Source organism: Phyllobates terribilis, unplaced genomic scaffold, assembly GCF_046119375.1.
Source record: "Phyllobates terribilis strain yellow unplaced genomic scaffold, ASM4611937v1 Scaffold_7__3_contigs__length_470593459, whole genome shotgun sequence".
In the NCBI taxonomy this organism is placed as follows: Eukaryota; Metazoa; Chordata; class Amphibia; order Anura; family Dendrobatidae; genus Phyllobates; species Phyllobates terribilis.
The window spans coordinates 265,054,562-265,067,728 of NW_027362767.1; the positions used below are offsets into that span (position 1 = coordinate 265,054,562).

At 39.7% G+C, this 13,167-nt stretch overlaps 1 protein-coding gene across 1 annotated transcript in view; it reads left to right on the forward strand.

Moving 5' to 3' along the window:
- The window catches only part of ENTPD2 (ectonucleoside triphosphate diphosphohydrolase 2), a 112,073-nt gene that overhangs the window by 1,593 nt on the left and 97,313 nt on the right, over window positions 1-13,167 (forward strand). The window lies entirely within an intron of this gene.

The following is a 13,167-nucleotide window of genomic DNA, read 5'->3' on the forward strand; positions in this document are numbered from 1 at the left end:
AATGTGGTCTGGTCATGATGTGGCGGTTTTCGTCCCTTTGTATGTGGTATTATTCGGTCACTATGTGGTGGTAATATGTGGTCTGGTCATGGTGTGGCAGGTTTGTCCCTTCTATGTAGTATTATTCGGTCACTGTGGTGGTAATATGTGGTCCGGTCATGGTGTGGTGGTATTTGATCCTTGTATGTGATATTATTGGTAATTTTAAAAAATGTATATGACACATTGTCTTAAAGAAAAATAAATAAAAATGTACCTAAAATGAGTATTGGATATTTTAAGATATGTTTAATAGGTTAGAGTAGAGTAGGATCCAGCCGGAAGAGTCTACCTTATCCTGGTGGCGGCTTTAAAAATCTTTTGGCCAAAACAAAAGCTGTGTGTATGATCTGGTGTTCACTGGGAACTGTTAATGTGTGACTGGTGTGGACGTGGTACAGAAGTGGAGGTTTTCCAAGAGTGAGCGGTGGGACTGTGGAAGGTTCGAGGGATGGAGGAGGAGCCTCAAGGGGGCCTAAAAATTTTGACAGTATGGGGCCCTGAAATTCCAGGTGGCGGCCCTACCTAAAGGCATCATATGACACTTCCATAGTCCTACAGCTAAGGATTCAGTGCTCACTACTTGATTGGCACTTTTTGGGGCTTGTTAGTGGGTACAATGGTGCCCTTTAGGTCATTGTTGATACAATATATGCATAAGGATTCATTGAAAGAATGACGTAAAAGTGTAGAGGAGCTGCATAGTATATGAGCCATTCCGATCATCATTAATTAGTGATTTACAACACTTCACTTCTGTACTGTCAGCACATTTAAAACCACAGCAGACACAGGGAGATCTCCGCTCGAAGATTACGGCCCGGTCTGAGTGCTGCCATGCCACATAAAACATGCATGTGCAGTAATGTCTATACAGGACGACCATTCAATGCAAACAAGGGATGCACAAACCGATCAATACAAAGCAATATCCTCCCTCATATGGGAAAACTCAACCAATAACATCCGATCCTCAATACCAAAGTCACGCTATCCCCCAATCTCATCATAAATCTTTCAGGGGGTTTTAAAGAACTTATCCCTCTAAGATCCAAAGTTACTACAGTCTTGGAGTTGTTCTCTTATGTCACGTATCTATTCAGCTATGGGAGAATAAAATGGTTTTCCAAGGTTTCTGAATGGTATCGATGCCAAGCTACAATCCAGTTCAGAACAAGCTCTGTGGTGCCTCAGTGCAAATATTGTATGGATGTGCCCTCACCGCTGGCATGCAGGGCTTAAAGGAGATTTCCAATACTCTAATCACTGTTTCTAATAGGCTTTCTTTACTTCTAATGTCACTCCACAATGACCTTTAGATTTTTTTTAGATTTCTTACCTAAACTCTCAATATCATGGAAGCATATGCCTTTATTTACAAGCAGCACTCCTGACCATTTGCTACATCTACCATCATGCCTAGCGCTGTCTTCTTGCCCAGTGCAACCTTGGCATGGCCAGCCTCTAGTGTCTAATATCGCCAACTACTCCTCTTCACTTTAATTAGTCACAAATACAGTCCGGGGTGAAAGTCAAAGCAGAGCGCAGAGTTTGGAACAGAAAGTGGGAAAAACATGTGACGTGTGCCACAAATGAGCGCCTGATTACTACAGTGTAAATTGTAAAAGTATTTATTTTCCCAAAAGGAAAACCTAGCAAGAATTTTAGCAAAAACCTCATTAAAGGGAATCTGTCAGCAGGTTTTTGCTGATTTAGGTGCAGAGGCCCTGATTCCAGCAATGTGTCACTTAATGAGCTGTATTTTCCTGTTTCAATAAAATCTGCATTTTATCAGCAGGAGATTATCACTAGAGGGCTAGGTGTCTGGTGCCTCCTGATCCAACCCCGCCTGCACCACTGATTAGCAGCCTTTGTCAATTGTCAGTGCCAATCAGTGGTATGGGCGCGGTTATACAGGGCTCAGCACTCCGAGCACTGCTGGATCTGCAGCAGAGGAAACTGTGATTCTATCACAACTGCAGCACCCAGTAACCTGATACATTGCTGGAATCACTGTCTCTGTCCCTACATCATACTGCTTTCACGTTACATAGCAAAAACCTGCTGACAGATTCCCTAACACCACTTTACAGAGCACAAATAACACCAGCATATAGTATTCATATAATAAAACACTGTACTGGATTCAGATACTGTAGTATGGTGAAACCCTAGATACTTAATTATCACCAATAAACAGTGCTGAAATAATGCAAAAATATGATCATGCTGAAATAAAAATATCGCCATACAGTGTTCCTATAATACTGCTATGAAGTACACAAATAAGATGCCATACAGTGCTCTATACTGCAACAGTAGAGATAAGTGAATCAATTTACAGGAGCCTGTTCAAGCCAAATCAGTACTCCATGGCTGCCAGACCAGAGCGCTATGATCCGCCTCCAAGGTGCCTCTTCTGATTAGTAGGCCCAGTGCGATGCCAGAACCATGACGCTGTTCTGGATAAGCTAATCAGAAGCGACGCCGGGGAAACCTGCAGGTGGGAGGCAGTTCGCAGGTCTCGCATCAGGGGGCTAGAAACTACGGACATGGTTATTGATGAAAGTTTGGGATGGGCTGAAACGCATCCTACTATTTCATGCCGAAATAAAATAATAAGTTGCAATGAAGTTGTGAGTGCCAGGACTTCCTTTAGATTTCTCCTGTTTTATTATTTCCCTATGCACCACCTGAACAGCAGAGTGCCAGTCGTTTTGCTATATTACAAGCTACTAATGTGGCCGCTGGACCAGGGTCCTGCAAATCAATTAGCTCATCTCTGCGCAACACCCAAAAGCCCAAATACTAGTTCATATATATACACTGCTGAGATGATGCTGCCATACAGTAACTGAAAAATACCATAATACTGAATTCAAATAATAGGACTACATAGTGCCCTAATTATCAATGCCATACAGTGGCCATATAATAAGCTCATACTGATATGAGGGCAATTAGTCGGATGCCCAGGTATTATAGAAACACGTTAATATCAACATATTCAAATATGTCATTGATTTTCTCACCACAGCCAGGAATACTGTATGTAAAGGCCAACACCCCTTACATGTTGTTCAATGAAAGTTGTTTGAAACTGCCAATTTTAGCGAGAACAGAAAATCCTATGATTTGTTTTGAGGACCTCTCAACTTTTTCCCGACAGAAGATATCAAAAGAGAGAGGAATCAAGCAGTAGGAATTTTAATGCTTGTAACTTTTAGCCTCAGCTGAGATAAGTAGCTGCCAGAAATGTCTGTGCAAAAAGAATATAACTACTATAATACTGCCCCTATATACAAGAATACACAGTACCTACAAGTAGTATTCAACCCCCTGCAGATTTAGCTGGTTGACACATGCGGAATTAACTTGGCATTGTGACATTTGTACTGTAGATCAGCCTGGAAGTGGGAAATGCACTGCAGCAAATTTTGTTTTTGTTTTTGTTTTTTTTGTTTTTTTAAAACGTTAAAAGTTAATTCAGCGTGTCATTTATTATTCAACCCCTCAAACCACAAGAATTCTGTTTGGTCCCCCTAAAGTATTAAGAAGTAGTTCAGGCAACAAGAATAATGAGCTTCACATGTCAAGGCTCGTCTACAGTTTGCTCATGATCACTTGGAGGACTCTGAGACAGACTGGTTCAAGGTTCTATGGTCTGATGAGACCAAGATCGAGATCTTTGGTGCCAACCACACACGTGACGTTTGGAGACTGGATGGCACTGCATACGACCCCAAGAATACCATCCCTACAGTCAAGCATGGTGGTGGCAGCATCATGCTGTGGGGCTGTTTCTCTGCCAAGGGGCCTGGCCATCTAGTCCGCATCCATGGGAAGATGGATAGCACGGCCTACCTGGAGATTTTGACCAAGAACCTCCGCTCCTCCATCAAGGATCTTAAGATGGGTCGTAATTTCATCTTCCAACAAGACAACGACCCAAAGCACACAGCCAAGAAAACCAAGGCCTGGTTCAATAGGGAAAAAGTCAAGGTGTTGGAGTGGCCTAGTCAGTCTCATGACCTTAACCCAATTGAAAACTTGTGGAAGGAGCTCAAGAATAAAGTCCACATGAGACACCCAAAGAACCTAGATAACTTGGAGAAGATCTGCATGGAGGAGTGGGCCAAGATAACTCCACAGACCTGTGCTGGCCTGATCAAGTCTTATAAAAGACGATTATTAGCTGTAATTGCAAACAAGGGTTATTCCACAAAATATTAAACATAGGGGTTGTATAATAATTGACCCACACTTTTATGTTTAAAATTTAATAAAATTCAACTGAGCAACATAACTTTTTGGTTTGTAAGATTTATGCTTCTGTTCATAAAACCTACTCTCGTTTGCAGTTTGAAGGCTCTAACTTATTTGCATCTTATCAAACCAGCTAAATCTGCAGGGGGTTGAATACTACTTGTAGGCACTGTAACTACTATAATACTGCCGCTATATACAAGAATATAGCTACTATAATACTGCTCCTATGTACAAGAATATAACTACTATAATACTGTCTCCTATGTACAAGAATATAGCTACTATAATACTGCTCCTATGTACAAGAATATAACTACTATAATACTGTCTCCTATGTACAAGAATATAGCTACTATAATACTGCCCCTATATACAAGAATATGACTACTATAATACTGCTCCTATGTACAAGAATATAACTACTATAATACTGCTCCCTATGTACAAGAATATAACTACTATAATACTGCCCCCTATGTACAAGAATATAATTACTATAATACTGCCCCTATGTACAAGAATATAACTACTAAAATACTGCCCCCTACGTACAAGAATATAACTACTATAATACTGCCCCCTATGTACAAGAATATGACTACTATAATACTGCCCCCTATGTACAAGAATATGACTACTATAATACTGCTCCTATGTACAAGAATATAACTACTATAATACTGCTCCCTATGTACAAGAATATAACTACTATAATACTGCCCCCTATGTACAAGAATATAATTACTATAATACTGCCTCCTATGTACAAGAATGTAACTACAATAATACTGCTCCTACGTACAAGAATATAGCTACTATAATACTGCCCCTACGTACAAGAATATAACTACTACAATACTGCCCCTACGTACAAGAATATAGCTACTATAATACTGCCCCTACGTACAAGAATATAACTACTATAATACTGTCCCTACGTACAAGAATATAACTACTACAATACTGCCTCCTATGTACAAGAATATAACTACTATAATACTGCCTCCCTATATACAAGAATATAACTACTATAATACTGCTCCTATGTACAAGAATATAACTACTATAATACTGCCCATATGTACAAGAATATAACTACTATAATACTGCCCCCTATGTACAAGAATATAACTACTATAATACTGCCCCCTATGTACAGGAATATAATTACTATAATACAGCCCCTATGTACAAGAATATAACTACTAAAATACTGCTCCTATGTACAAGAATAAAACTACTATAATACTGCCCCCTATGTACAAGAATATAACTACTATAATACTGCCCCCTATGTACAAGAATATAACTACTATAATACTGCCCCCTATGTACAAGAATATAACTACTATAATACTGCCCCCTATGTACAAGAATATAACTACTATAATACTGCTTCTATGTATAAGAATATAACTACTATAATACTGCTCCTATGTACAAGAATATAACTACTATAATATTGCCCATATGTACAAGAATATAACTACTATAATGCTGCTCCTATATACAAGAATATAACTACTATAATACTGCTCCTATGTACAAGAATATAACTACTATAATACTGCTCCTATGTATAAGAATATAACTACTATAATACTGCCCCCTATGTACAAGAATATAACTACTAGAATACTGTCCCCTATGTACAAGAATATAACTGCTATAATACTGCTCCTATGTATAAGAATATAACTACTATAATACTGCCCCTATGTACAAGAATATATCTACTATAATACTGCCCCCTATGTACAATAATATAACTACTATAATACTGCCCATATGTACAAGAATATAACTACTATAATACTGCCCCAATATACAAGAATATTATGTACTATGTACACAAATTATTATTACTATTATACATGATATATGTCTGAACTTGCTCACTAATCTGTAATTGTTCTTGATGGTTGGAGGACTGATCTTTCCTATTATTTGGGCCATCTGCCTACACTGGGGACTTTCCATCACCTTATACATATTTCATTTTCCACCTGCTCACCACAGTTCACCCATCCTCCACAACTGAGCTCAGATGTTTTGATGATCTGAAGATAATAACTGAGCTAGAAAAGAAGCTGAATAACTACATATTTTACAAACTTTATGCTTATGTCTTTATCCAGCCTTTCATTTGTTTCATATCTTGATCATTCACACTTAGAATTGCTTGCACAACTGTGTTGCTTGAGGTTGGAAACAGATAACATTAGCCACGCACCTCGGCCACTCATACCAGAGAACGGATTCTGCCACCTGAGCTCCCATAATGCACTGCAGTCTAGAAACAGAAAAAGTTGTGGGGAGAAAACCATCATGTAACTGTAAGATCCGACAAGATTATTAAAGCGAAGGATTTACAGCATTACTTAACATTCCAGGTCGATTGTAGCTGCAGAGATTATTGTACAGTGGAATTATTGTTTAAATTCCCCCTTTAAATGCACAAAAAAAGATAATATTAAGTATGAATGATATCTGGGTGCTCTCCGCATTGTGTGTATTAATACCAGTATAATGATTGTCGGTACCTCTGGGTGTCTTTGAACCCCTGCAGTACCTCTCCTCGTTTAATGTGAATCCTAGGACTCCCCCGTGTGATACTCTCCCTGGGCCTCTTGCCCAGAGCCTGGTTAATTTCAAATGTTACCATGACACAAAATACCTTGTTAGGCAGCGAATGGGACACAGCAGGAATGTAAATGAGAACAGGATTTCCAGGACCTGCAGCTCCATCCAGGACACATCCCTGAAATTCAGACATAATATAATATATGTACATTGTACTGTAAAATGACATATCACGCTTACTAGGCATGAGGCGCTAAACATTGTAATGTTTGTTTGTTTTTGTATAACTGAAGTTGTTTTCTACAAATCATCCCAACCAGTATTATAGTACTTATATGCAATGACTAAAGACATGCGTATGAAACGCGTTTGCTTTTGATTTTTTATGTTTTAATTCGGTGTGGTGATGGAGTTGTCATTTTTGGAATTTTATTTGCATTGAATAAGCCATGGCTTATGAAGGAACCTGACACTGGAAATGCGTCCTTCTCTACAAATACTTGTTGCACCACAAGCTTCCGTGAAGTGATCTCCATATTGGTGAGATGACTATAGGTTTTCCTTTCATTACTGTTTTCAGTATTCTAGTAGTTATATTCTTGTAAATAGGAGCAGTATTAGGGCAGGGACACACTGCCGTATTTCTCGTCCGAGGATCGCATGGTAAACCTTGTACTGGTCGGCACCTCTCCTGACCTGAGCTGGGGCATAGGGGGGAGTATTAAATATAAGACAATTACTATACAAGACAGAATTATAGTTGCTATATTCTTTTACATAAGACTATGTCGCAGAGAAAAATTAAAATCCATCTCCAGAGAAGGGACATATCACTCTCACATTGAACATAATGGATTAATTATAACTGGGGAAGAGAGAAAATAATTATAACTGGGAAAGTGAAAGAGAGCTGACAATTCAACCTCCACAGAAGTAGGACCTCCTGTCATGAACAGGTAATTACAACAGGTGATCTGCTCTCAGAACTAGACACCAAGGCTAGGATTCGTATATTCAGAGGTGGAGAAGTACACTTCCAAGGCAAGAGTTTCCTCTGGTCAAATGACTGGTCTCAGACTTTCTGGAGCCAGTGATGAATATTGGCATTTGCATCGATCCGAGATTTATGGGAGATATATTTTCGGCGTCGTAGTGAAGGGATGAACATAAAGCATTCACTTACCTCACCATAAGGCCATTCTAACCCCTCCAACTTAACAACGGAACGATGGATGATGCAATCCATGCCATGTTTCATCACAATAGAAAGGTAAAATCGTGATAGGAAAGTTGACGACAATATCTACCACCTGGGACCTCCAAGTGTGAAGATATCCAGAATGTTGGGGATCTCAAGCTTCTAAAAAACATAGCACATCCCACAACCAGCCTCCATATGAACTCACCAAGGGGAGGTATGTGTGTGTAACCTTGATCTAATAAAAATCAGAGGTTGAGTTTCTGTCATTGTTCATTTCTGGAAGACACAGTTCTCTATGAAAGTGTTCCATTTTCCTTAATGGATCTCTTCCCTCCATTAAGATAAGAGCCATTCCTGCAATATCAAGTTTAGTACTTCTCTTTCTTTATTCCTTTTTATTGTATGTAATTGTATATCCGTATTGTTTTGTTCCCATTTTGTATCATCTTTGTATATTTGTTATAAAGACTGCCTACCTTTCCGGATTAAATATCTAAAATGTAATGGCTCCATTCTTCTTGCTCTGTAAACCGCTCCGCTGAAGCCATACACTACCCGTAATGGGTGTCCAATTGGCCAATATAAACGATTGGTGGTGGCAGCTAGTAGTTGCTTTTGTTATTGAGGGGTTGACAGTGACTGTACCAGGATATATACATACATTCCATATATTGGAATCGGAGGTGCATATACCCTAAGCTCACTGTGAGTTCCCCAATAATTGGCCTAGTAGTGGAAGCAGCCGCGGCCTCGTCCATCACTCATCATTTAATTGCCTAATTGTCCTGGGAATTGGAGGCAATGGAGTTGTGTTCCACTGACAAATTGGTGACCTAGGTGGGATCTGTGCGATTTCCCCTGCTGTTCTCCTTGACAGACAATGTTAATTATAATTTTATATGTAAGGGACAGTATTTTGGTGGCATAATTCTTGTTCATGATGGTAGCATTTAGTGTATTGTATTTGTGAAAATCGCTTTATTTTAATCTAAAGGCATATCCTTTTAGAATATGCTGGAGTGAAAAGAAAAGTGTGAGATTGGCTCCTAGGACAGGCCTATATGAAAACCCTATATGCTGCACTTCGCCTTATGAAGGAACTTCTGGATATAGGCCCTCAGGCTCCTGGCAGGGAGGTTGGCGTAACGTACAATCACACAGAGATTTTCTAGATAAAACGACTGTCTAGTCACTGCTACAAAGCCGCTCTCTGTATAACAGAACAAGACACTTCTTGTATTAATTCATGTTACAATGACTTTTCTTTAATGTGTTGTAATCACATGTATTACAAACCACTAGAAAAAAAAGACATAGATCATTGCTGGCAATTCATAGCAATGGAGACCACAGATTTAGAAGAATACAAATTAGCCAAAATTACAATTTTAGAATTCTGAACATTTTGGAATTAGTCTCATGTTTAGATCAAACATGAAAAGTTCAAAAGTTTACTTCATAAAAGAACAGACCAGCCATAGAGGGTTTTTCCACCTCCAGCATATGTCCGATTTATCAAAGGAGGCAGAGGCTGTCAGGGAGACTTCTCAAGGATGTAAAGCAACAAATCATGCGACCTCTCTGCTCTACTGAATGGCCATAAGGGCTCACAGAGGCGAGGAGCACAGGTTGAACAGTATTTTCCAGCCACCTAATTGCCCCTTTCGACATATCAACCTGTTGTGATTTCAAACACTGTCATTGAAAATCAAGCTTTTTAAACCTAGCACAAAATGATCGCGGACAACTGAACTATATACTCCTGTATCTTTTGTATTTTTTGCATGTAACTATGAATAATTCATATGATGTGACTGATAAGTTTATTTAGCAGTGTTTCTTGCCCTGAGGACCTGTCACAGCCCTAGGATGTCCACTTTGATCTGTGCAATGGTACTTTTTTTCTAGAGGACAATCTCCTCTTTCTGACTGATTTCCAGAGAGATCACAGGAAATGCAACAAGTGATCAGCTTATTGGCAGGGGACCCTTGTAGTCGCAACACCTTCAGAGGAAGCACAGGTTGCGGAAACAACTCCCTGCAGCCATGTGAAATATTATCACTAATGCTAATAAGATTAGGAAATTATTTGGGCTTTTAATTTTTTCATATCAATCTTGTAAATACTTAAAGGCTTGAAATATTGAAGGCTTTATGCAGGATTGGAAAAACCTGGCAGCTGTCCTCTAAAACAGCGCCACACCTGTCCTCAGGTAGCACCTGATATTGCAGCACAGCCTAATGCAGTATGCTGAGCTGTAAAGCAAAAAAAAAAAAAAAAACTATGGATAGGGCTGGTGCTATTTATCTGGAAGAAAGCGGTCATGTTTTTTCTTACAGTCGTGGACAAACCTTTTCTTGCTACCTGGATGGGCCCTTCAATGTGCCCATTTTTCAGCTCCAATAGGACAATTCCTGGCGTCTGAATCACAAGACCTGCAAATAGGTCCTTAAGTGAAACAGACGTCACAGCTCAGACTCCTAGCACCTTGTTATTACTGAATATCTCACACAGGATATCTATAAAAAGACATGCCAGTGGACTCAGTGGGACGGAGATAGGATGTATCAAAAACCTTAAGGCCCCACTCATAAAAATTAATGCATGATTATCTTTCCTACTAATTAGAAAAAAGCCCAACATTAGAGGCCATACACACCAGATGTGAGAGCAGATATGACACTTCCCCCTCATTACATACAGTACAGACCAAAAGATTGGACACATCTTTTCATTTAAAGATTTTTCTGTATTTCCTTGACTATGAAAATTGCACATTCACACTGAAGGCATCAAAACTATGAATTAACACATGTGGAATTATATACTTAACAAAAAAGTGTGAAACAACTGAAAATATGTCTTATATTCTAGGATCTTCAAAGTAGCCACCTTTTGCTTTGATGACTGCTTTGCACACTCTTGGCATTCTCTTGACGCAATAGAATAATATTGTTCTGAGTGCGATCCGATGTTTTGTTGGATCGCACTCGGACAGAAAATATGGTCATGTACACGAGCCCTTGGGCTAGACAATCAATATTAGATTGTGGAGGTCGAACTTTCACCGCTTCCACCAATCACCAGCAGCACCTACAATGATTACAACGTCTCGCAGGCTGGCTTCATGGTTTCTGCGTATTTTCAGTGTCATGTAGCATCTTCCCATACAGGTAAATGGGACAAGACAGATGCACCTCAGAAAAATACGACACAGGCAAGTACGGACCAGCCTGCAAGAAGATGAAAACTCTGACGAGGCTGCAGACCTTTCGAACAGCTGATCAGCAGAGGGTTAATAGCATGGAGTCCCCAGATGTAATATATGTCCCTAGGACAGGCCTTCTATGTCTGTTACTCTATGAAGTGGATTGTCAATGTTGAGTATATTATTGCATGTGTAAGGCTGCATTCACACACTGGTGCCTATTTTTTCATCTGTGTAAACCAGGCCATTATTCTCTCATTTGTAATGCATTTTACATCCATTTGTTTTCTTATTTGTTTTTTAAAAACTGAAAGAGGTAGACTGTCTGAACTGTGATTTATCCATTGACTCTTAACAATGGATCAGTGAACAAGGGATTAAACACAGAGAGAAAACGGAAGCCATAAAAGTATGACTTCTATGTTTAATGGATCTCCTTAAACTTTAATGAATGAGTCTGACCTGAGCATAGGACGTGCTCAGAAGGATCAGACACACAGATTCGTTGTGTATGCATCAGTGTGACTCTATGGGTTTGTCTGCTGTCTCTTTAAAGGGAATCTGTCACCACTTTGGAGTTATCAGACCACTACTATGGCCATACAGGGTATAGAAAAGTAAATCTATATTTACCTGTATGGTCCATAGTAGAGGTCTGAATGACGAGAAATGTAGTTTTATATCCATGGTTTTTCACAGTCACAGTGTCTTTCCGGGACCTGCGCAATAGAGCAATGCTGCACTGTGCTCAGCCAAACGGCCCGGGAGGAACCAAAGCGCTCTCCCTGTGAGCCGCGCTCTGCGCATGTGCCAGGAGGTGAGGGAGAAAAGCGCACGTCACGGACCTGTGACGTACGGGGGGGGGGGGGATATGGTAAACGTGGACATAGGCGGGGATTTGGTGGAATAATAAGTAGATGGGCGGGGATAGCTTGGCATCCGGGGGACGCCAAGCCTGTGAAAAACCAAGAAGATAAAACTACACTTCTATGCATTCAGACCTCTACTATGGACCATACAGGTATGTATAGATTTACTTTTCTATACCCTGTATGCCCATAGTAGAGGTCTGATATCTCCAAAGTGGTGACAGATTCCCTTTAAGAAACAGTCGGTGCATGGATGTCTACAAAAGATGTGAATGCTGCCCTATGCATAATGTATGTATGATGAGTGTTTTCTGGATAGTGTGGATGAGTGTCCTGTGTTTACCACCCTGTGTCTGATGGGCATAGTGTGCACTTTATGTATGTGTTGTGTATATGTCATGTGTTATGTAATTGCATATAGTGTGAATATTTTATATATTGTGTATGATGTAATTAATTAATGCTCCAACCCCCAGTACAATTAATGTCACCATCCCCAAGTACATGAATGCAGCCACCTTCATTCATACAGTTTAATTCATCCACCCCTGTACAATTAATGCCACCACCCACTCCCAATACTTATAATGCCATCATACACTGTTCAAAGTATATTGCATCTACAGAGAAATAATTTTATACTAGAATCCCCCAAAACTGATTCCCACAGATCAAAACTTTATCAATTAGTCCAAATCCAAACATCGATGAAACACAATCTGGCTACAGGCTGATGACGTCAGTTCAGGAGACCCATGGTCAGCTCAAAGCAATCGGTATACGGACTGTGACATACAAATGTCTGAATTCGGCTTTAAGGCTTATTCACACATCTTGTACGATAGCACTCGTGCCTACGGGACTGTGCACATATCTGATTTTTTGCTCGGATCAAGAGGTCCGTGGAAAATATCAGAGACTTGTCCGATAAAATCTCAGAGACTTGTCCGATAAAATCGGCAAAGCAAGTCTATGAGTCTGTGAAAAATATCAGACT